At 33.4% G+C, this 24,079-nt stretch overlaps 1 long non-coding RNA gene and 1 pseudogene across 1 annotated transcript; one reads left to right on the top strand and one right to left on the bottom strand.

Annotated features, from left to right (window-relative positions):
- The first annotated feature begins 761 nt into the window (after positions 1–761).
- LOC120165715 lies at positions 762–18,498 on the top strand. The gene is made up of 3 exons (XR_005519851.1): positions 762–771; positions 8,132–8,137; positions 18,415–18,498. It is a non-coding gene; the product is annotated as an uncharacterized LOC120165715 (long non-coding RNA).
- LOC120165714 lies at positions 13,491–15,977 on the bottom strand (annotated as a pseudogene).
- Positions 18,499–24,079: the final 5,581 nt, after the last annotated feature.

Below are 24,079 nucleotides of genomic sequence, written 5' to 3'. Positions count from 1 at the left end.
CGCCGCACAGTTCATAAACGGTTCGCTGAACGTTCAGTTCATTTACAGGCCTAAATGATATCAATGCTAGACCCATAGATTTTGTGGTGTTTTCGATCAAAAGAACAATAAATTTGTGTTTAGAATGGTGAGATACATTTGGTGAGAAATTTTGGAAGTCATTGTTCTCTGACGATGGTGACCCATTGTGGTCAGAACAACAACCGACAAAATGGTCGGAATCTAGATTTGTTCAAGATGAGGAAAAGAAATGGAATGATGGAGAAGAAGAGAGAAGGAAAGAATAGAAAATGAAGAAAAAAAATAAAAATAAATTTTTATTTAAATCAAAACGACATCATTTTGATTTAAATTTAATTTTTTATAAAGATCTAAAATTATGTCGTTTTGATATTAGTTTCTATATCATAATACCGTTAAATAGCTAATGACAAATTAACCAAAATATGAGTATTCTCAAAATTTAGTTAATAAATTAAAAAATAAAAAATATAATGAATAAAATAGAAAAGACAGTAAAATTAGAGAGTAAAATGATATAATTTATCTTTCTTTGAGATGTGACGAGACGGAGTAGAGGAGATGTGATGCGAGGTGGGGTACGGGGACCTACTTTGGATGAAAAGGAGCTTATTTATCTATTATTTTAGGGTATACAAGAAAATATTGATTTACGACTAACATAATTTTAAATTATGATTTTTATAGTCAAATAAAATTTTCCTTGCCACTTAAAATTATGCATTCGAAAGTCAAAAAGAGTATAATTACGTGTACCAGAAAATAAAATGTTAGAAGTAGGATTGAATTTATAATAAGTATTTTTTGTGAAATTTAAAAGTTTTATGAGGTAAATTATATAAATAGTTATTATGGGATGTTGTTTTGCCGAGTTAATCTATTATTAAAAATTTAAAAGTATTCTTTTAATTATAAGGTGTTAATTTATTAAGTCTATTGCCTATTAAACGTTAGGAATGACAACGGGGCGGGTTCGGGACGGATTTTGCTCCCCTGTCCCCATCCCCGTCTCATTCCCTATCGGGGATTTTTTTCCCGTCCCCAAACCTGACCTAAAATATTATACCGAACGCGACCTGACCCCGATAAAAAATTAGGGTTTAAGATTTAGGATTTAAAATTTAGAGTTTAAATGTGTAGGGTTATATTGAAAAATTTATCAATAAATCAACCGATTTTTACTTTAATAATTATAAAAGTTAGGATTTAGGGTTTAGTATTTTAATGTTTAAGGTTTGCATTATATAATTATATATATATATATTATATATTATATATATATATAATTGGGTCGGGGTGGGGATACCTTGCCCCGAACCCGAACCCAAAAACATCCCCGAATTTTACCCCGATATTCGTCCCGACCCGACCCGAACTTAGTCGGGTTTCGGGTTTCCCCGTCGAGTTCGGGTTGTTTTGCCATTCCTATTAAACGTAATCAAATAATCATCCGATTATTCATATATATCAAATTCGTTTTCTTTAATTAAAAAATTAACAATCTTCTTAACTGAACATTAACGTACTAGACATTAAAGTGTGTGTGCGTGTGTGTGTAATAATTAGTTTGGAACATATGATGAGTTTGTCACATATAACAAATTAGATGATTATTTAACAAAAAAATATGAGTTTAAAACATATAAATATTCAAATGATTATTTTGTAACTTTTTATAGTCGATAACTATTTAACCTTACCCTAAAAATTAATTAGTTAAAAAGTAAATAAAACATATCTTAATTTTATTCTTTAAATTTCGTTTTTTATTGAAAGGTAAATTGTGTGAAACTTTTAATTTATATGGAGAATATATATATATAAAAGAGTAATGAATCGATGAGTGAGCTAACTGAGAATGCAAATTTAGGGTTCATTTGGTAAGGTTTTAAAAAAGTAATTTTAGTTAAAAAGTTTGTTTTAACTGTAAGATTAATATCAAATGGATAACAAGTAAAACAATTATAGTGTAATTGGTGGTTTAAAACCAACAGCAAAAACTACTATTTCTAGTATTTTCATTTTCAACTTTGTATTTGAAAGTAAAATTATAATTTTATCCTTACTAACACATGAGCTCCACTCAATTATATATTTATATTTTATTTTAATAATTTAATACTAGCATTTAAAAAATAATAATTTATTACTTTTATAATTTATTTTAGTTATTAAAAAATATATATATTAAAATATTAATGGTGAGTTATATAAAAATATATTTTTATTATAATTACATGTTTTTATTTTTTTTATTTTTTTGTTTAAATTAATATAATTCATATATAATAATATTTTAAAATAAAATTATTATAGTTTAAATTGATATGATTTATATATAAGTGTAAATATAATTTAAAGAGAAAATAACCTCAGTGACCAAAAATCCCAGATAATATACGATTTTGACCAACTTTTTTTGGATTTGCGAAAATGACCAACAAAATCGCAATGCGATCTCTAATTCGCATTGCGATCTCCACTATCGCAAATTCGCGTTGCATTTCGCGTTGCGATAGTTGAAAATCGCGTTGCGATTTTCCATTTCGCGTTGCGATAGTCTACAGTTGTCGTTGCGATTTTCCAAATTCGTTGCGATTTTCCAAATTCGTTGCGATAGTCTACAGTTGTTGTTGCGATAGTTTACGATAGTCTACAGTTGTCGTTGCGATTTTCCAAATTCGTTGCGAAAATTCGTTGTGATAGTTAAAAAAAAGATTTTGTTTCTTAAGAATTTTCTCTAAAAAATAGTATCCGCGCGGACGTGTCGAAGACACGTATTACCACAACCACGACCCGAGACGAGACGAGACGACGGCGGCGGCGGCGCGTGAGAGTCCCCCTTGTTCTCTTCCACTCAACAAGGAAGTGGGAAATTCAAGCCTTAAATACCATTCCCAATAGTGTTTCCAATACTATGTGGGATTGAGCATTACCAACACCATAGAATCTTAGTTCCCGACCACCACTTACTAATCAAAGAGACCGAAATATGAAGGGACTATTAAACTGCATACATAAGCATCTGTTTTAGTGCTTCCTTGACTATGTAATGAGCACGCATTTCTTTGATATATATGTATTTTTCTAAATCTCTGCATAGGAAAATACTAATAGAATATAGTAAATAAGTACAGGCAGTTGTTTTCTCCTCGAAACATTTCTATTCAGTTAATATTATGGCGGAACATGTGAAAGTATTAGATAATCTTACTTGATCGGTGGTTTTAATGCGTCTTATGATGGTTATCCATGAGTATCAAGAGTAACTTATTGGAAATTAATCACTAAAATGATTGGTTCAAGGGCTTGATTTGCGGTGTCGTCTGTTATTGATTGAGTTAACAATAGTTGTCTATGTTCATTCTCCACTGTTTTTGAAAGTCAAGTTAGGGAAGTAGTAGTGAACTAGATATGACTCATGCCTTTCAAGTGATAATGGAAAGAGATCTCAAATCTGTGGTCTGGTATATATCTTTCTTGTTCTTTAATCGAATGAATCTGAAATAATCAAACGGTTTTGATATGTGGTCGGGACCTAAGATTTTATGGTGTTGGTAATGCTCAATCCCACATAGTATTGGAAACACTATTGGGAATGGTATTTAAGGCTTGAATTTCTCACTTCCTTGTTGAGTGGAAGATAACAAGGGAGACTCTCGCGCGCCGCCGCCGCCGCTGCCGTCTCGTCTCGTGGTCGTGGTCGTGGTAATACGTGTCTTCGACACGTACGCGCGGATACAATCTTTTTAGAGAAAATTCTTAAGAAACAAAATCTTTTTTTTTACTATCGCAACGAATTTGGAAAATCGCAACGCGATTTTCAACTATCGCAACGCGAATTTGCGATAGTGGATATCGCAATGCGAATTAGAGATCGCATTGCGATTTTGTTGGTCATTTTCGCAAATCCAAAAAAAGTTGGTCAAAATCGTATATTATCTGGGATTTTTGGTCACTGAGGTTATTTTCTCTAATTTAAATGTACAAACGGAGTTGGTCCAAGTGGTAAGCAATTTGATATGCTTAAGTAGGTCTTGAGTTCGAGTTCTTGTTTATGTAGAAAATCTTCGCTGAGAGACTCACCCACCAAAGTCATGTGTGTGACCTGGGTCGATTCAGGTTAACCAAGGACAACCAATATATATATAAATTTAAATGTTATATTTTTAATTTACAACATAATGTCCCTAATGGAATTTTATCTTTTTAAACTCATTTTTAACTTCAATCTCAAAAAATTAACTTTTAAAATACACTTTTACATAACACTTTTAAAAATTTGTTTCTATAACACTTAAAGTTACTTTTTAAGAGCTATACTAAATTGGCCCTTAATAGGGTTAGGTTGGAGGCAGATACAGTTGGAAGAGGATGTCCTCCCTAAAGGTGTTAAAAAATATATCATGTCGACCTGCCTACTCTAATCTTAAAAAAGGGTAATTCTCTAAAAAAAATTACCCACCCAACCCGTGATCTTTCTCGGGTAGTTGGGCTAGATTTGGATTGAATTTTTTTTATAATCGGGTACACAACCCGACCCAAAAATTTAATATATATATATATATATATTAATTTAAAGGAAATTTTTATAGCGCTCGACGAGCAGCGATGAGCATCACTAACGACGAGCATCATTAATTTAAATTATAAAAATTTAAATTCTAAATGACTTAATATATAATTATAAATTAGTTAAAAATTTAAAGATAAATTATTTAAAATAAAGGGTAAACTATACCAGTGACCACTTAACTATTGTCCCTTTTTCATTTTGACCAATATTGTAACACCCCCAACCCGTATCCGATCCGGATACGAGTCCGAAGTGTCACATTGACTTTTCAAACATTTATTCGTATAAAATAGTGAGTAATTTAAAAACTTTGATAACATTTAACTTATTCAAAACGTTTACAAAATATATATATCAGAGTTCATACAATTTATGTCTTTAGACTACATGCCAACTACACTCTATATACAGTACCTATATTTTCTGATCTGACATTTGGTAAGGAAAACTGACCTGTCTTGCTCCGCATTACTCTTTACTCTTCTCGAAACCTACGTGTGAAACAATCACACGCTAAGTCGAAGACTTAGTGAGGCATAACAACTTATAATGCACTTTATAACATATATCAATACATGCATGTTCTGTTCTATCATGTTATATCAATTCCATGCATTCTTCGTATCATATAAAATCATATCAGATCAATTGTAGTAAATCCATACATACACATAATTCATCATTAACAGTTTATCATGTAATCACATACTTTTATGGTTAACCTTTTCAATCAAACACTATACACACACAACATCATATCATTTCTATAACCTTTATCATACCACTAATATATATTTGTTCATATCTCTGGATTAGCCCATGTACACATGTGAGAACTGTAGATATGTGAGTCTATTGAGGTTGTGCACCACTATGCTGTCATCACAGCTCATATAAATGTCCTGAAGGACCTATCCAGAGGTCATAAAGATCCTCGGTAACTGTCCATAGGTCCCGAAGAACCTAGGTAAACTGTCCATATGTTCCTTAGAACATAGGTATACTGTCCATATGTCTCGAAAGACATAGGTAAAACTGTCCATATGTTCCATAGAACATAGGTAAACCCTCGACTCTTGGCATGCCAACTATACCCTTAGCTCTCAAGACACATAACATGGGCATTATCATTTATTTCATTTCAAATATTCACATAAACTTGTAATTCACTTTCACATATCACGTATCACATAGCTTCTTTTCATATTATCACATAGTTCACTTACACGTAGATCATTTCCATATAATTCACATGTCACATATATCATGTTATCATATAATTTCTATCATTTCTCACCCAATCACATTTATTCATGTAAACATACTTATCATATCTTGTTCACATAAGATCATATCACTTAGAGCACATATACTTATAGTCACATTGCTTAAATCTTAATCTTATGCCTTCTCTTAGACATATATATATATATATATATATTCACATGTTCAGGTAATCCACCATTTCATCACATAATTATGTATTCATATAACTCATTTCATTTCATCTATCTATATATTATATTCTCAAGATTTATCCTAATATAATCATATAGCACTCTTATAATTCATATTCATATCTATGTCAGACTTATAAACACATCTCACTTCTATTATTTCTTTATCTATATATAATCTAATCTGTTACTTAATTCAATTTCATATAACTCTTATAATCTTCTCATATAGCTTCATAATTTCTATCATACAACCCTTGTTATAGTTTTATTTAAACATATGAATCTTTCCCATCTAGCTTATCTTATATGCTCATATTATCATTTATGTTCAAATCTCCTAGTTAGTGTACTATTCTCACATTATCATATAGATCAATATTATCTAGCTTATTTCACTTATCATTTAATAATATAATTATATTTTACTATGATCACATAGTTTATATCTCATATAATTCATAACCTTTCTTATGTAATCACTTATACTTTATCACCTAACACATAAAGGAACATATCAATCCATATAATCAAGCATACATACATGCATATTCAACTCATGCCTTTAATCATGAATTCATGTGTAACACTTCAGGAATAGACTCATCGCAAGTCTTATTCCCATCGCACATCATATACTATTGAATATGCACTCACCTGGCCTCACTAGTCAAATTCCAATCTCTTATCTTTCCCCTTGATCGATCTTACTTGTCAATGATTCCGGAACTGCTTTACGCACAGAATCTACATAAATGTACATTTGAGGCAATCATTAGATACCTACACCTTTTAATTAGATACTAGCAACTTAACGAACTTATTAAACCAATATTCCCATTTTCCTTTAGGGGGAATCGGTTCCCTACTATGGGGGTATCGATTCCCTAATGACATTCTGGAAATGTTGTTCGTTTGAAGGGGTATCGGTTCCCCTTGAATGGGTACCGATTCCCCTTGCCCAGAAATCATATTTCAGCCCGAAAATTACTTCATTTCCTCTCAAACACTTCATATATCATCCCCTTTCATTCATAACTCTAGTACACATACTTAAACCAATCTATATTCATTTATTTCATCTTAAACCTCAAAATTCTATCTTCCATATGAGATTCAAAAATCATACCAAATTTTCAATGTGTTCTAATTCCAATTCTAACACTTCATACTTCTTAATTAGATTGATGACAAGTCAAATTCATCCATAAAACTTCAAAACCATACCATATCAAACTTTCATCTTAAAACTCATATTGCAAATTCCTTCATAATTCCTTTATCTTATTGTTTAAATCCCATATAAGCTTTCCTTAAGCTTATTTAATACCCAAAGAATCAAAACTAAGCTTAAAACTCAAGAATTAACCAACTGAAATTAAACTTACCTTTGCCTTGCTCTCTCACATATGAAGAAGAAGAAAGGAGAAGAGAACTCTGGATGTTTCTCCCATTTCCCACGTTTATATCACCTTTAAAAGAAAGATAAAAATCTTTCTGGTCAAATGACCATTTAACCCTTAATTTCCTTTAATAATTACTAATTAACCTTCATCATATATATCCAATAATCATTGAACTATTTCATTCTTATACTTTAGTCACCAAATTCTGAAACTTTACAATTTGGTCACTAACCCGGTATTGAGGATGTTACAAATATTTTTAAAATTTTGTCAACCAAGTCACTCAACTATTTAAATGCATTCAATTAAGCTAATTGTCATTAATATTTAACGAAGAAGGTGATCTGGTAGTTAAAATGTTTGATATAATTTCACATTTGGTTACTGTTACTTATATATTTTATCAATTTGGTTCTAATTTTAATAAATTAAAATAAACTTAACCCTCAAATATATAATTTTAAAAGATTTTAAAAGCTACGACATATTTTATATTTATAACAAAACAAAAAATTTACTGGAAATTCCATTTATGGTTCTCAGAAGCATCCCGTCAATGATAGCATAACATCTTTTAGTTTTAAGGAAAATATAGTTCATTAGCCCATGCATATAAAGTTCACTTGATAAATTTTTCATCATACTACTATTTGTAAATAACATTATACTAGAAAAAGGTGATATAGTCTAACTGTAAAACTAAGAAACTTTTATCCAATAAATTTTTAATAGAAAAAAGGTAACATATATTTATTTCACGTTTGACACAATCCTTTAAAATTTTAAAAATTAATCTCTTACCTTAAAATTTTATATCCATCTTTAATAAAAGTTTATATTGATAAGATTCTCGGTGGACTTAGCATGAAAAATTTTGCACTAAAAGATTGACTTATATCAAAATAGCGATAAATTTAGTTTGTTTTAAATTTAATATCATAAATTATTGCTTGAGTTATTCAATTTTTTAGAAAAATGTTTTGTTATAAATTTGTTTTGTTATAAATATAGAATATGTCGCAACTTTTAAAATTAAAATAAATTAAAATAAAAGGTTATTTTTTGGTCATTGTACATGGCATCATTTGATTTGAGGGTTAAATTTTTTAATTTATTAAAATTAGGACCAAATTGATAGAATATATAAGTAACAGTTACCAAATGTGTAATTATACCAAATATTTTTACTGTCATATCACCTTCTCCGTTAAATATTAACTGCAAGTGACTTAATTGAATGCACTTAAATAGTTGAATGGTCTGACTGGTAAAATTTCAAAAATATTGGTCAAAATGAAAATGGACAATAGTTAAGTATCACTGGTATAGTTTACCCTTTACTTTAAATAATTTATCTTTAATTTTTAACTAATTTATAATTATATGTTGAGTCATTTAGAATTTAAATTTTTATAAATTAAATTATAATGCTCGTCGTTAGTGATACTCATCTCTTCTCGTCGAGTGTAGAAGAATCACCATACTTTAAATTATATTTTTATTTTATGTTACTTAATATTTTATCTTAAAATTAAATAAGAGAAATCCCGTATATGCAAAGGATATGAATCAAACTTAGGAACTTTTTCTAGATGTCTCATGCCCAACCACTAAATTAATAAAGACTCAATATATTTTTCACAAAAATAATATTTAAGGTAAATTATTATTAGTACAAATTAAGTGTTTTTAAATGTCAAGGGTGTTATCTTTAAACATATATTGTTTTATATTCACATCAGATTAATAAAAAATAAATTATTATGAGAATATTTGAAAATAATAATGTAATTTTTTTTGAATAATCTGAGGTAAATACAATGCAATATATATTCAAATATAACTCTTAACCTTTCAACATTTAACGATCACAACCTTGACATCTATGGTACTCAGAGGCGGACCCAGGAAAAAAATTTAGGGGTTGCAAGAGCCCAAGGGGTGGTACTTTTGAGGGGTGACACTTGTATTAGGGGTGGCACTTGTAGAGGGGTTGCCTGGGATATATCGGGCACTATGGAGGTCTGCCCCTGGATGAGAGGTTACCTGGGATACCCCGAGCACCATGGAGGTTCGCCCCTGATGGCGCTCGAACTTAGGTCCTCAGGAATAACAACAATTCCTTTACCATGGAGGCTACTTGGTTTGTGCAATAGTTGTAATATCCCAAAATCCGACAGTGACTAAAATAAGAATTTTGAAAGTTTTGTGCTTAATTTTAAAATAAATTAAAAGTTTCAGGATTTAAGTAAATAATTTTAATATTAGATTAAATAGCAAAGATGGATGAATTAAAGGGGCAAAATGGTCTTTTCATGGAAAGATTTTTATCTTCTTTTTTTTAGTATTATAAAACATGGAAAATGTGAGAAAGTTTCCAGACTTCTCTTCTTCATTCTCTTCTTCTCCACCGTGAAGTCATAAGCAAAGGTAAGATCTCTTGTTGGTTGATATTTAGCTGAATTTAAGATCGGGTTTTGATCATTAGATGATAATTAAGCTTAAGGAAAGCTTAATTTGTCTTAAAACCATAAGATGAATGAGTCTAAAGAGATTAAAGATTAGAAGTTTTTAAATGAAATTTTGGAAAAGAGTTGATAAGTAGAATTTGAAGTTAAATTTGACTTGTCAATGGTTGAATTAAGAGATTTGGAGTGATAGAATTGGGTTTTGGAACATATAGAAAATTTGGTATGATTCTTGAATTCATTTGGAAGATAGGATTTCGAGGATAAAGATGTGATAAATGAGAATAAATGAGTTTAAGCATAAGTATGTAAGTTAAGAATAAGAAAAGGGATGATATATGAAGCAATTAAGCTGGAAAGAGTGAATTTTCGTGCATAAATTGGAATTCTGGGCTAGTGTACATCGGTACATATTCAACATGTACCGATGCATCAAGGGTAAATTTCCAGAAATTATTCAGTGTGCATCGATGCACACAGGAATGCATCGATGCATGGAAATTTTGAAGCTACTTTGGGTACTGATGCACCCATAGTGCATCGATACCCCCTAAAGGAAAAAATGAATTATAGTTCAATAAATTAGTTTAAGTTATTGGCATCAAATTATAAGGTTTAGGCTTCTAATAATCATCTTGGAAATTATGTTTATGTAGATATTGAACCTAAACAAGTTCAGGAACATTTGGCAAGTAAGATCGATCAAGGGAAATATAAGAGATCAGTATTGATTAGTGAGGCCATGTGAGTGCATACTATTGGAATATATGTATTTCTACATAGGAATTAGACTTGTGATAAGTCTGTCCCGATATTTTGAATATATGATAGCATGAGTCGAAGCATGATTAAGATTGTGTACTATGTGAATGTGCCATGCTTGCATTACATGTTATGTGATGTGCATTTATGTGTTATATGATATTGATCTATGAAACAATACAAGAATATTATCGGAGTTACTTGATAATAAGTCATAAGATTGCATGCATATGTAATATAATTTATAAGATGAGAAAATATGTATCTTATATATATGAGAAGATATAAGAACAAGTAACATGTCAAGTGATAAAGGGATATGAAATCGTATGAAATGTTAAGCTATGTGATTAGATGAGAAATGATATGAGCACATGTATATGTGTTATGAATGACAGGAATATGAGAAAATGTATATGTAACATGTGAATTATATGGAAGTGAACTACGTGACTATGTGACCATGAAATGTGATATGAACATGTGAAATGATATAATGCTAATGCCCATGTTATGTGTAAAGAGAGCTAGAGGTATAGTTGGCATGCTAAAAGTCGAGGGTTACCTATGTTCTTCGGAACATATGGACAACGGTCATTCGGGACATATACAGTTGTCCTTCGGGATATATACAGTGGTCTTTCGGAACATAGTGGTCATTCGGGACAAATTCTACGCGCCCCTAGTGGGAATTATACGAGTTGTGGTGACATCATAGTGCACAACCTCAATGTACTCACATATCTATAGTTCTCACATATATACATGGGCTAACAAAGAGATAATAATAATTATATTACATGTAATGTATATACTTTTGTGGTATGAATTGTATTATATGATTTATATGATGATGTGTGTATTGCTTGGTTAAATGAATCATATGTCGATTAAAAGAATAGATATAAGAGGATACGATTATAAGATATAAATGATAAGAATATTGATAGTGGAATAAGTTTTAGATATGGAAATAATATGTGATATGTATATGTCTATATTACGTTATATATAGATATATGTTATATTGTTTTGGTGTGGCATCATGAGATGATATGTTCATGCATGTTTATATAGTTAGAGTTCTTTTATAAGTTTAATGCCTCACTTAGTCATAGACTTAGCGTGTGATTATTTCACACGTAGGTTACAGAAGCGAGAAGATAAGCTAAGATGAGCAAGACAGGTGAACATCTTCCTTACGAATTTCGAATAAGAAACATATTAAATATATGTATTTTGTTTTATAGAATGTAGTTGGCATGTAGTCTAAAGATTTGAATAGTATAAGCTCTGATATGTTTTGTAAAACTCATTTATGTCAATTAATGTGAAATATTCATTTTATCGAATAGTGAGTTGGATTTTCATCCACGTGTAAATGAAAATATTTTGAAAAAAAATCAATGTGACACCTCGGACTCGGATCCGGGTTGGGGGTGTTATATGCAATAGTAATGTAAACTTTATAACGCCAATCATGTACCAATGAATATAAAGAGTAGAAGTGGCTACACATTTTCTTTTCATCTTTGTTGATTGGCGGTGGCATTAAGTTTGATGTCAGTTGCTGATCGTTGATATTTTTATTTTTTTTTTATTTTTTTCATATCACATTTTATTTATTTATTTTCAATAAGTTTATTTTCATGGTATGTTTTAATATATCTTTATGGGCATGTTATCGATTAGTTAACAATTGTTTTTCACTTATTTTTTTAAAGGTTGATTCGACATTGTCACGACTGATCAAGATGACGCTTATCTATTATTATGCTCATTTCCCTAACTTTAGTCCCTCGGATTGGATTTGGATATTTGATATCGTGAATAATTTTTCATGTCACTCGACTCTGATTTGCGATTTTGACGTGGTCTTTTAATAGCTTGATCCCCTTTTACGATTTATTTACTGATGTAATCAAATCTGTTGTACATATCATTGTTGAGTTTTTGGTTAAGATTTTTAATTTTTCCTTCTATAGTTCTTATGAGATCTTAAGTTGTTAGTTTTGTCTTAATGATAAAAAAAAGTGTCATAATTACATGCTTACATTATGATTATGATTGCAAATTTCTATTGTAATTCGTGATATTTTCTTTTTAATAAATTTAGTGGTTTATATATATAAAAAAACAGTAGAAGTAGTTTTAGTCCCCGTCAAAATTTTAATTTAATAGCAATTTAGGTGTGCTTGTCGGTTTAAATTTCAATAAAATTAATTTTTTGTTCCCTTCAATTTTTCAGATTAAATGTATAATAAATCTGTAGCGAATTCATATTATTTTGATTTTAGGTATATTATTTTGACATCAACTAATATTTTTAATGTTGTGTGTCATATCTTTTTGGTGAAAAATAATTTATTAAAGTATATATCGTTTATAAAATCAGACTTCGGTTAATCACTTAACAGAACTTAATACTACCATAATTATTTTGTTAGATAATGTTAGAAATCATTTTATTGCTTTTAAAATTCAGTGAAAAGATAATCATACTTTAGTAATCACTTATGTAAGTAACCATAAAAATAATAACAAAACTGAAAATTGATTTGGAGAGTAGCGGTCAATAGTCAATACAGCTTAATCCCACTTTCAGCAAGCAATAGTTTAATGCTTTACCAAGCCTCCCCTCAAGGCTCTATTGTATGAGAAATTATTTTCATGATATCCGCTAATTATATCATTTAGGCCCTAATGAATCATATTTATCAATTTTAAAATAATTTTAAAATAATTATCTACTCTTTATTTACTAAGAAATGTGGTAAGCGGAATTTATCTTATAATCTTTTCTAGTGTCGGCTTTTGACAATTGGGGATTGCTTGGGAAAACAGCCACCCAACCCCATAAACGAAAAATCCTCCACTCTACTATACCTAAAAGTGGACCCCTACCAACCATTTTCTTTGTCCCCAAACAGCCTCCAACTCTAATATGAATCCGGATTTACAATTTATTAGCAGATGAGTCTATGCAAAAACATTGTTGAGTCTATGTCCTTTGATTTACACAAGTTCAGGGCCAATGTAGCTATTTTCCGATGACGAACTTGAGACGGTAACCACGCCATTGCAGTCCGAAACACTATCTTGCAGGCTCAACAACAGATGAGAAGTGGTGAAACTCATTGAAGGTTTGGTTCTTGGGACCACGGGAACCTCGGCTTCACCCACCAGCATCTGGACCACACCCCTCATTGTGGGTCGAGACATCGGGTCGGGGTGCGAACAAGCTAATCCCACCATTAGTACCCTCCTCATTGAACCCTCCTCGAACTCGCCTTCGAGTCTCGGATCAGCCGCGCTTAACAATCTCCCTTCCTGATGCAAACCCCAAACCCATTCCACCAAATTGGTATTGCATTTCAGACTATTGCCTATGCTGTCTCTCTCGATAGGTCGCCTCCCACTAGCCACCTCGAGAACCACCGCGCCGTAGCTGAATATGTCGGTTTTTTCAGTGGCTCGTCCAGTTAGGAGATATTCGGGTGCCAGATACCCCATCGTGCCCGCTGCTACCGTGGCATCCGGGGACTTATCGTGCTCAACTTGCCTTGCTAAACCGAAATCGCCCAGCTTTGCGTTGAACCCTTCATCGAGCATTATGTTGCTGGTCTTGACATCTCTATGGATAACCTGATGGTCACACTCTTGATGCAAATAGGCCAATGCAGAGGCAACGCCTAAGACTATTTTCTGCCTATGAACCCATGGCAATGGCGTTCGAGCATCATACAATGCTTTATCGAGACTCCCATTGGGCATTAAATCGTAAACTAACAGAATTTCTCCTTTTTCATGGCACCATCCTTGCAATTTCACGAGATTTCGATGCCTAAGAGTCCCCGATTATTGATAATTCAGACAAAAACTCGGCCTTCCCTTCAGTACTACTATGGCTGCATCTCTTTACTGCCACAATGTCGCCATTATCAGCTAAAATACCTTTATAAACAATCCCAAAGGCGCCGTGCCCGATTATTCTATTGCTATTGAAGCATCTCGTGGCTTCTTTGAGCTCTTTATAGGTGAATTCCTTTGGCGATTTGATGATCTCCGACGTAAAAGACTCGGATCTTCTCTCTTTTTTGAACTTTTTAGAATAAACCCAGATTAGAGCCGCCGCAAATAAGGCCAAAAAGAAAGCTCCGGCAGTTACCACTCCGGCGACCGCCCCTGGACCTTGTTTGCAGAGCTGGTTATGGCAAGAAGATGACTTACTGGTCTTTCCTTGAGCGGTGGAACTGGAATCGGAACCTGAAGGAGCCAATGAAGGCGGCGGTGTATTAGCTGTTGGGTTCATTAAAGTAGTCGTTGGCGACGGCGGCTGAGATGATGCTGACCCTGAATTTGACTCGAAAGAAGAGCTAAAACTCCACCATTCTATGTGTTGTGAAGCTCGGTGCTGCCTTGGGTTGAGCCCGAAAACCCAACGTACATGAAATCATTCACATACTGGCCGAGATTCAAAGTCGATGATAAAATGGGTTCTTTGGGTTTCAAATTCGAATACGAAATAGAGACATTAAAAGCATTCGACAAAGCATCGTAATCTATCCACGAATTAACGAGATCGCCGCTCTTCAGATCAATATCCACAGCTCCCAAATCGCCAACTTGAGAAGAAACCACACTGTTAAGATCCAGCCCAGCGTGGTTTCCATTAATGTCTTTGAGTTCAACGTCCATTAGAGTGTCGAATTCCACGGCGACGAACCCCAGGCCTTGACCCTTTTCATCGAGGAGACCCAAAGATCCGCCGGCGGCGCCGACGAATTCCGCGTTGGGGGAAATGACGAAGGCTAAACCGCCGCCGATGGAGGAAGGGTTGAGGTTGGTGACGGAGAAGGAGAAGAAAGTGGAGAAGCTACAAGGGGTGTTGGTTTCGGATTGCCGGAATCTCACCGGCTTCGAATACAAAACTCTGCCGGAGCCGGAGTAAGGAACTTCGAGTTCTCGAGTGAGACTGACGCTCCCGTTGTTTAAGTGAGCGTCGCCGAGGAGTTTTAGACTGCTGAGAGTTAATGTCCCGAAATCAAACTCCGTTGTTCCAAAGATTGTGCCGACATAACAGAAGAAACTAAGGGAAACAATGGATTTGATCTTGTAAGAAAAGGGCAACATTATTTTGGTTCAGATTCTGGTAATTGTCGAACCCCCATTAAAAAGAAAAAAAAAGGAAGATAATAATAACAGTTCCTTGTTTGGGTAGAGGGATTTATTGAAGGCAAAAAACTGAAATTTCAAGAGCTTTTGAAAGAAGAGAATATTTTTCCTTCGGATTAAAACAAGGAAAGCTGAGGAAACAAACAAGGAATAATGAGGAGGAAAAGAGTGAAAGAACCCAGGGGGAAAGATGAGTGAAGGAGACAGGCGGGTGAACAAGGCGACACGTGGATTTTTGCAACGGCCCGTTCTCCTTTGTCGCTGATAATGAAATGAAAAAAATTGTAACCTTTTTCTTTTCCTTGACCTCACAGAGTTTCGTTTCATCACTCTTTTTTTATAAGTAGATTCAGGTGCACGTGACTCAGAAAGGGAAAATGTATTAAAGAAACCCCTTTAAATTATTATTATTTCATTAAGTAAATATTTTTACTTAAAAAAACTTATCAGTATAATATTTCTTATACTGATTATATTGTAAACGAGTATCTAAAATATATTATATTTTTATTTAAATATTTAAAGTATTTTTTATTAAATAAATATCTCAAGTTATCTTTTTAAACAAAATATGGACTAAATTACTTAAACTTTTCATCTAAGTTTTAAAAGAGTTGACATGTAATATTAATTAGAGAATACTTTAGTATTTAGATGAAAAAAATTGAATACTTTAGGTATATATTTTGACAAAAAACTTTACGTATTTATTTTGATCAAAAAATAACTTTAGATACTTATTTTGATAAAAATACTTCAAGTGCTTAAATGAAAAAGATAATATACTTTATTTGCTTATATAAGCCTTTTTTATATATCGTGTATTTGTTTTGAGTAAGCTACACATTTAGTACCTAAATAAGTTTTATCAGTTTACACCTAAATTTTAAAAAAATTCAAAATCATACCTAAAGTTTAGTTTTTATTTCATTTTCGTACCTGTCGTTAAAAGCTTAATATGTTTAGTACTTAAACTATCAATTTTAGTCGTTTTAGTATCTAAAGTTTCAATTTTTTCAAAACTTAACGTTAAATTTTGAATGAGGTATTAAAATAAAACAAAAACTAAAGTTTTTAGTGTGGGTACTAAATGAAATAAAAACTAAGCTTTAAGCATAGTTTAAAAAAATAAAAATTTAAGTACTAAAACGAATCAAAACTAATAGTTTAAGTACTAAATACATAATTTATCCTTTTTTATGCTAAAATTCATATTAATTTTATTACTTTTTGGCTTATTATTTTTTTAAATTTTGAAATAATTAATATTAAAAAATTTCATCGGTATTTTTGTCATGTTTATAAAATATTCCTCTAATTATTGGTTATATTTCTAGTTTTGTGTGTAAATTAAAAGAATAAACCGTATACAATTATTTTAACTCATCTATTTTCATCAACAGTTATAAATATTATACCTTGTAAATATGACATACTTCTATAGATATGAGCTAGATACAAATTCCTCGGTCTATTTATTAGATCTAATAGAAGATATAGAAATTTAAGAATTTAGTTCAAAATTTTAATTTTCTTTTTTCAAAAATAACATGTATGCAAATTTTTTTTTTCTTTTCACATTAAAGTAAATTTAACATTTTTCTCAAATAATAAGGATGCATTTGGCTTCGAACCATGTCAAGGGATTCTCACACAATGAAAGTCTTTCGTCTATCAAAAACCTTTTAACAAGAATTTAATAAATTCAAGAGATTTATCAAGATCAAATCTACTAATTAATTATCGTATTTATACTTCAAACCCGATACAAATATGTACAATAAGTGGATATATACATTTCAATGACATGTAAGGAAGATGATTTTTTTCTTCTTCTAGAATGGTTCCAATTCACGACTGTTCTTCGTCTCTCTGAACTCATCATTGTCGGCCAACATAAATACTAATTATGACACTTCACCCAAATAAATAAGATAAATTGTCTACCGTGGTCATGACTTATTTATTCCATCAACCAGTTTTTATTATTAGTTAGTTTGAACGTTGTGGTTGATTAAATTTCAAGGACTTTAGTTGATGTTTTATTTATAAAGTCGGATATTACTTAACACTGAATGAAGAGAAATTTTTGGGGTTATACTCATGTTTCAGTATTGGGTTTCTTGGGTTGAATTCAATGGCTAATACGAATTTTAATGGGAAAGCAACTTACTTAATGTTCAATGTCGGTAAGTGTTTTGAATTCTCAGGATAAGGTAATTTTGGGTTTTGTTGTTAAGGGTTTTGATGAATTTAAGAATCATGATGTTTAATGTAGGATCCAATAAAGTCGATCCATTTCAATGGCTGAAACCCTGTCTGCCATGCGTTTGATCTGGATGGGCATGGTTGATGGTTGCTCATGGAGGTGATGGTGTCTTTTTGTTGCTCATGCTGATGGAAATATGTGTGATAATGAAAAAGGCAAGTTTCAAATAATTAAACAAGGCTTTTTCCATTTCTGGGAGTTCAACTTTCAAATTTCATGATGTTCTTCTATGCAGTAAGTTAATTTAAAAAAAAAATTTGTTTCATTTTTTGCCCTCTAGAACAAGGATGGTGCTGGCGATTCTTCATTCTCTGTTATCAAAGACCAAATTCAATTTTCTGTTGCGCTTGCACGACACAGTAAGGTACCGGTCACTGTTTATTTTGGAAAACTATTTCAAACTTTCTTAGTTTTGCATGCCTCCTGAACATTGGTAGTCTTTACCTCAAAACCATCATCCAAATCCAGAGGCCATCAATGGTTCTGTCATGTGTATATTTGTAGTAGGTGCCTGTATATTTCAGACTTTCTTAGTTTTGCAGGCCTTCTTGTTTATATGTGTCTTTTATTACATTACAGTTAATGCCATGATAGTCATAGGACCTGCCTTTGCACCTAGATATTAGTCTGGCTGTTGTTTCACATGGTTGTGCCATTGTATCATCCCCTCATGATGGATCTCCCACTTACAACACCGGGAGCCAATCGTCCCACTGGGACATTGTATGCCCGTTCGGTGCCCTGCAACCTGCCCCAAGCATTCGAGATGTTCCGAAAATTTCGCCCACTGGTTGGTCATCGTGTTCATACCGAACCCCTCTCAGGCTTGATTTTTACCCCGGAATCTGTACTGTTTGTCGAGAGGGGCACATAAAAGTCTGGGTGAGACCCGGTGTTGCAGAAAGCCAACCAAGCAACAGTGAAACCGTGTTAAGTTCAGTTTCCAAGGATAATGCATTACTTTCGAGCAAGATTAACAGTTCTAGCTACAAACAATGAGTATTCTCATCATCAAGAGATGCATGGAAAAGGGTCACATTTCTATTTGCTAGTGTGGTGGTCATTCATCGCGCATGATGCAGTTGGTTTTCTTGAAGCCAACAGTCTGTTGAAGACCGTCGCTCAACAACAGGATATTGCGTGTATCTAGGAGGAAATCTAGTGACTTGGTGCTCCAAGAAACAGTCTGTCGTATCTAGATCCACTTCAGAAGCTGAGTACAGGAGCCTTGCAAATTCTGTATCAGAATTTATATGGGTTGAGCAGCTCTTGACTAAAATTGGAGTCACTATAGAAGGAAAGCCTGTTGTGTGGTGTGAAAACACCTCTACTGTTTCTATGGCAGCTAATCCAACTCACCAGCTAGAATGAAGCATGTCCAGATCGACATACATTTTGTTCGGGAAAGGGTGATTGCTGAAAAACTTGTTGTGAACTTTCATTCCCTCTGTAGAACAGCTTGCAGATTTGCTTACTAAGCCTATTCCTCCAAGCTCATTTGCTTTCATGGGAGATAAGCTTGGAATTTTGATCTCAATGAATGTTCAAAAGGGTGAAGGGAGAAGAACCAGGATAATAACAGAGTATAATAGCTAAGCAGGTTGTGTAACTAAACCGGTTGACAGGAGGTTACAATTCTGTTAAGAATTGTACTGGGCCTTACCCATCTCAAGCAAATAATATTTCAGTATTATTCTTTTCAAAGTCAATATTACATTTAGTTAAAATCCCTAAACTACATTCTTAATCTCTGCTCAATTGTTGTTCGTTCATTAATATCACTGTGAATTCTTGATTTCTGTCAAGGAGGCGTAACCAACTGAATCCATTGTATATTCAGGGGGGGGGGAAATGCCATTGACAGCACCAAAGAGAGATGGACGAAGAAAGAACTTCCTTGTAAGTACAAACGGCTATTTCTGGAATATACATAGGATACTGAGGAATCACATGAAGCTTGCTCCTTTAAGATTTGTAGTATATCTTGGAGGTGCATGCGAGTTATTATTTATTATTGGTGATGCATCATCACCATTAGTGTATGTTTCTTGCTGGATAGTAAAACTGGTGTTGAACATGCAAATAGCTTCATGAAGCTGAACTCGTTCAAGTTTGTCCTGAAATTTGGGCAAATTATTTGATGATTTGGTTGAAACATAAGATTCTACTGTCATCATGTGCTTCAATCACTTGCCATACTAGAGCTATATATATATATATTTCAAGTATGGGCCTATCTTAGCATGATTTGGGTGGCAGTAAGAACCCAAAAAGGAGAAAGGTTACTACTTTAAAATGACTGATGGGAAGCTCTACAAACAAAAAGATCAGAGCTTTTATCCGAGCCAACGCATGGCTGATGAACACTTAAGGAGGTCTGAATAAAAAAGGGTTTATGTCAATGCACAGACAAAAGTGGACCCCAAAAAACTGTACCATTTTAGGCTCCCGTCTCAATAAACGATAGAAAATGCAGAGCATCATGTGGAGGGTTCCCACATCCCATGCTCCTTCTTTGTGATAAGAAAAGATTGATCGGTTACAAATTTCTTTGATCTTTATTTTAATTGGCTCACGAAATATAAGATTATCAGAGGAAATAAGATTATTGACGAAAATAAAATTACTAAGAATGTTATATTTTATATATAGTGTTTGGTTAAAAGAATAAAGATTATTGAAATGTATATTTTATCAAATTGTCCTTATTATATATTTATTTTTTTAACAAGTTAAATTATATTATAATATTACTATAATTAATTTATATATATTTTTAAAAAAATTAAATTCATAAAATTTATATAATTTTTTTTATAAAATTAAAAAAATAAATATGTTTAATGTAAGAGTAAAATTTTATTTTAACATCTGAACTTCATATAAAATTTTAATTATAGATTTTTTTATAAATCTAAAATAGTTTAAAGATAAATTTGTAATTTAATCTTCGTATATTTTTTTTATTTTATGATAAAAGAAAGATATTTTTTTTAAAAAAAATTAAGAACATTTTAATATAAAATATTAGTAATATAACAATACTTAAAGAAAGATAATATTTACATTTCTAATAATATACTCTCAAAATATCATTATTAGAAATAAAATATTATTGAGGCTGGGAATGTTTATCAATCAAAGAGGAGAATGACATTTAATTCTCCATTTCTCGATAATACGAGATGAATTGAATCAAACACCCCTTACAAATTAGAAGAATCCTATAGTTGCCACGTAATCTAAAAACACGTCACCCCAGCATCTACCTCTGCTCTCTTTGACCCCACAGTCATTAACTCGCCTGGACGCAAGTGGTGGGAGATTCAGATCTATCACGTTGTTGTTGGTGATTTTCTCGATATATCACCGGTGACCGGTAATATTATCGATCTAACACCGGTTAGATTATATTTCCCGATCTAACACCCTTAGCAGTAAAGCGCGCCCCCTACACCGCGCTATACGATGATTTGGCGCCACGTGGGGTATAGCGCGCCCCCTGCACCGCGCTATACATGTATATCTGACACGTGGGGTATAGCGCGGTGCTGGGGGGCGCTATACCCCTAACTACTGACCCCTCCTCCCTATAAATACCCCCATTGTCAATCAATTTTATCACACCAAATTCTCTCAAATTCTCTAAATTTCTCTCAAATACTCTCTTTTTAAGGTATATTTTATAATATTTTTACTATTATATTTTTACTTTATTAATATTTTACTAATATAATTCTTTTGCAGATATATAATAGAAGGCAGTCTACTTCGCTCGGATGGAAATCATATATTTCTATACTTTGCTAATACGGTAACATTTTAACATTTTAATTTAATTTAAATTATTAGTAATATTTAGTTATTTATTTAATGCATGATTATTATATTAATAATTAAATATCTCGACACTTTACTGATACTAACATTTTAACGTTTTAATTTAATTTAAATTATTATTAATAATTAGTTGATTCATTTAATGCATGATTATTAGATTAAGAATTAATTTTTGTAATTATTTATTTTTAGGAGAATGACCGTGTATTAGATCCTTTTATTAGGAATCTTAAGTTAGTGATACCCAGTCGTGTCTTGCCGTATTTAGTAGAGGCTGGATTCGGTTACATAGGTAGATACCAGGGTCACTGTAAGATAGAGCCAGAACTGATTTCTGCCTTAGTAGAGCGGTGGAGGCCGGAGACCCACCCATTCCATCTTCCGTGTGGAGAGTGCATGATCACGCTTGAGGATGTTTCTATGCACCTGGGACTTCCGGTGGATGGAGATGTGATATCGGGGATAGCTTCCAGTTCTTGGACTGGTTTGTGTCGGGATAGTCTAGGACGTGTCCCGGAAAATTTTATCGGAGGTAGGATACCGTTAAATTGGTTAGATGCCAATTTTTTGGAGTTGAGCGCAGACGCCTCTGAGGATGAGGTTAAGATGTATGCACGGGCATGCATACTGCAGCTGATAGGAGGGTTGCTGATGCCGGACAAATCGCGCAACCTAGTTCACTGCATGTGGTTGCGACATCTTAGCGACTTTCGTCTCGCCGGATCATTCAGTTGGGGCTCGGCAGTTTTGGCTTTACTGTACAGGGAGATGTGTGGAGCCATTGACTATAGGCGTAATGCTATCGGCGGATGTCTCCTGCTGCTGCAGTCTTGGGCATGGTATCGATTGCCCTTTTTATGTCCCGTTGTGAAAAACCCATTCGTATTTCCACTACTTCTGAGGTAATTATAAAACTGATTTTGTATATTAATAATTTTATACAGCGTATAACAAATTTTTTTCCTTAAATAGGTGGTCTACTGATAGGAAAAATCATCAGGAGCTACCTGATGATTTAGAAAAGATTAGGGTGCTAATCGATCAGAAGGCTGGCACACAGTATGAATTTTAATGTTTGAAAATCGATTTTAGATTATAGTTATATAATTAGATTATTATTTTGATAAAAAATATATATTATTTGTTTTAGTTTGAATGGGTGTCATATTCTACTGATGATGTGAAGACGGTGATCCCACCTGAGTTGAGGGGTCCATTAGATGTTTGGATGGCGATGGTCCCTCTGATCTGTTATGCGACCGTCGAGTGGCACTCCACTGATCGCGTGCTCCGACAGTTTGGTTGCTTTCAACCAATTCCGGAAGCACCTCGTAATATGGATGAGTTGCATAGCTTAGATAGACGCTGCAAGACAGATACAGATTGGCTGGTGAGGCAACATGAGTGGGTCGTGTTGTGGGATGATCGACATCGGCGCCTTCCACGTAGAGAGCCCATTTTTACTGACTTCTTGATGTATGCTGAGGATTATTATGAGTGGTTCAACAGTAACGGGAAACCGTTTCTACTTCCCGAGGATGCACGAGGGCAGACCTTTCCACGACGTCGACAGAGACGTTCACCGACACAGCACCATCGTCCCCCGACTCGTAGACGGAGAGCAGGTGCTTCCGGTTCATCCTCAGCTGCACCAGCAGGATCTTCCCAGCAGCCACCGCAGCCATATATGATGCCACCATCACCTTTCCATTACCAGATGTCGCCGTTGCCGCCTTCACCCGGTTTTATGACTCCGCCACCGCCACCGTCACAGATGACCCCTCTTGGAGGCTATTATGGGTCTATGTTTGCAGACAGATATCTGGATAGGCGGGTTCATCACACCATGGTCGCAGCACAGACACCGCCTTCTGTACAGTTTTCACACTCAGCGATGTCTGGGTTTTATGACTTTTCCCAGTTTTCGCAGGCCGGTGGGATAGTCAGTCATACACCTACAGGGTCCTTATTCTACGGAGGTGCTTCATCGTCATCAGCTCCTCATGTACCTGCACAAGACGACGACAACAACAACGACGATGACGACGACGACGATGGTGATGACAGCGAGGAGTCAAAACCAGTGATACGAAGAAATCCTCCTC

This window comes from Hibiscus syriacus, unplaced genomic scaffold, assembly GCF_006381635.1.
Source record: "Hibiscus syriacus cultivar Baekdansim isolate YM2019G1 unplaced genomic scaffold, ASM638163v2 tig00111588_pilon, whole genome shotgun sequence".
Lineage (NCBI taxonomy): Eukaryota > Viridiplantae > Streptophyta > Magnoliopsida > Malvales > Malvaceae > Hibiscus > Hibiscus syriacus.
The sequence above is the reverse complement of the archived record's forward strand: the minus strand, read 5'-3'. Positions and strand labels throughout refer to the sequence as shown.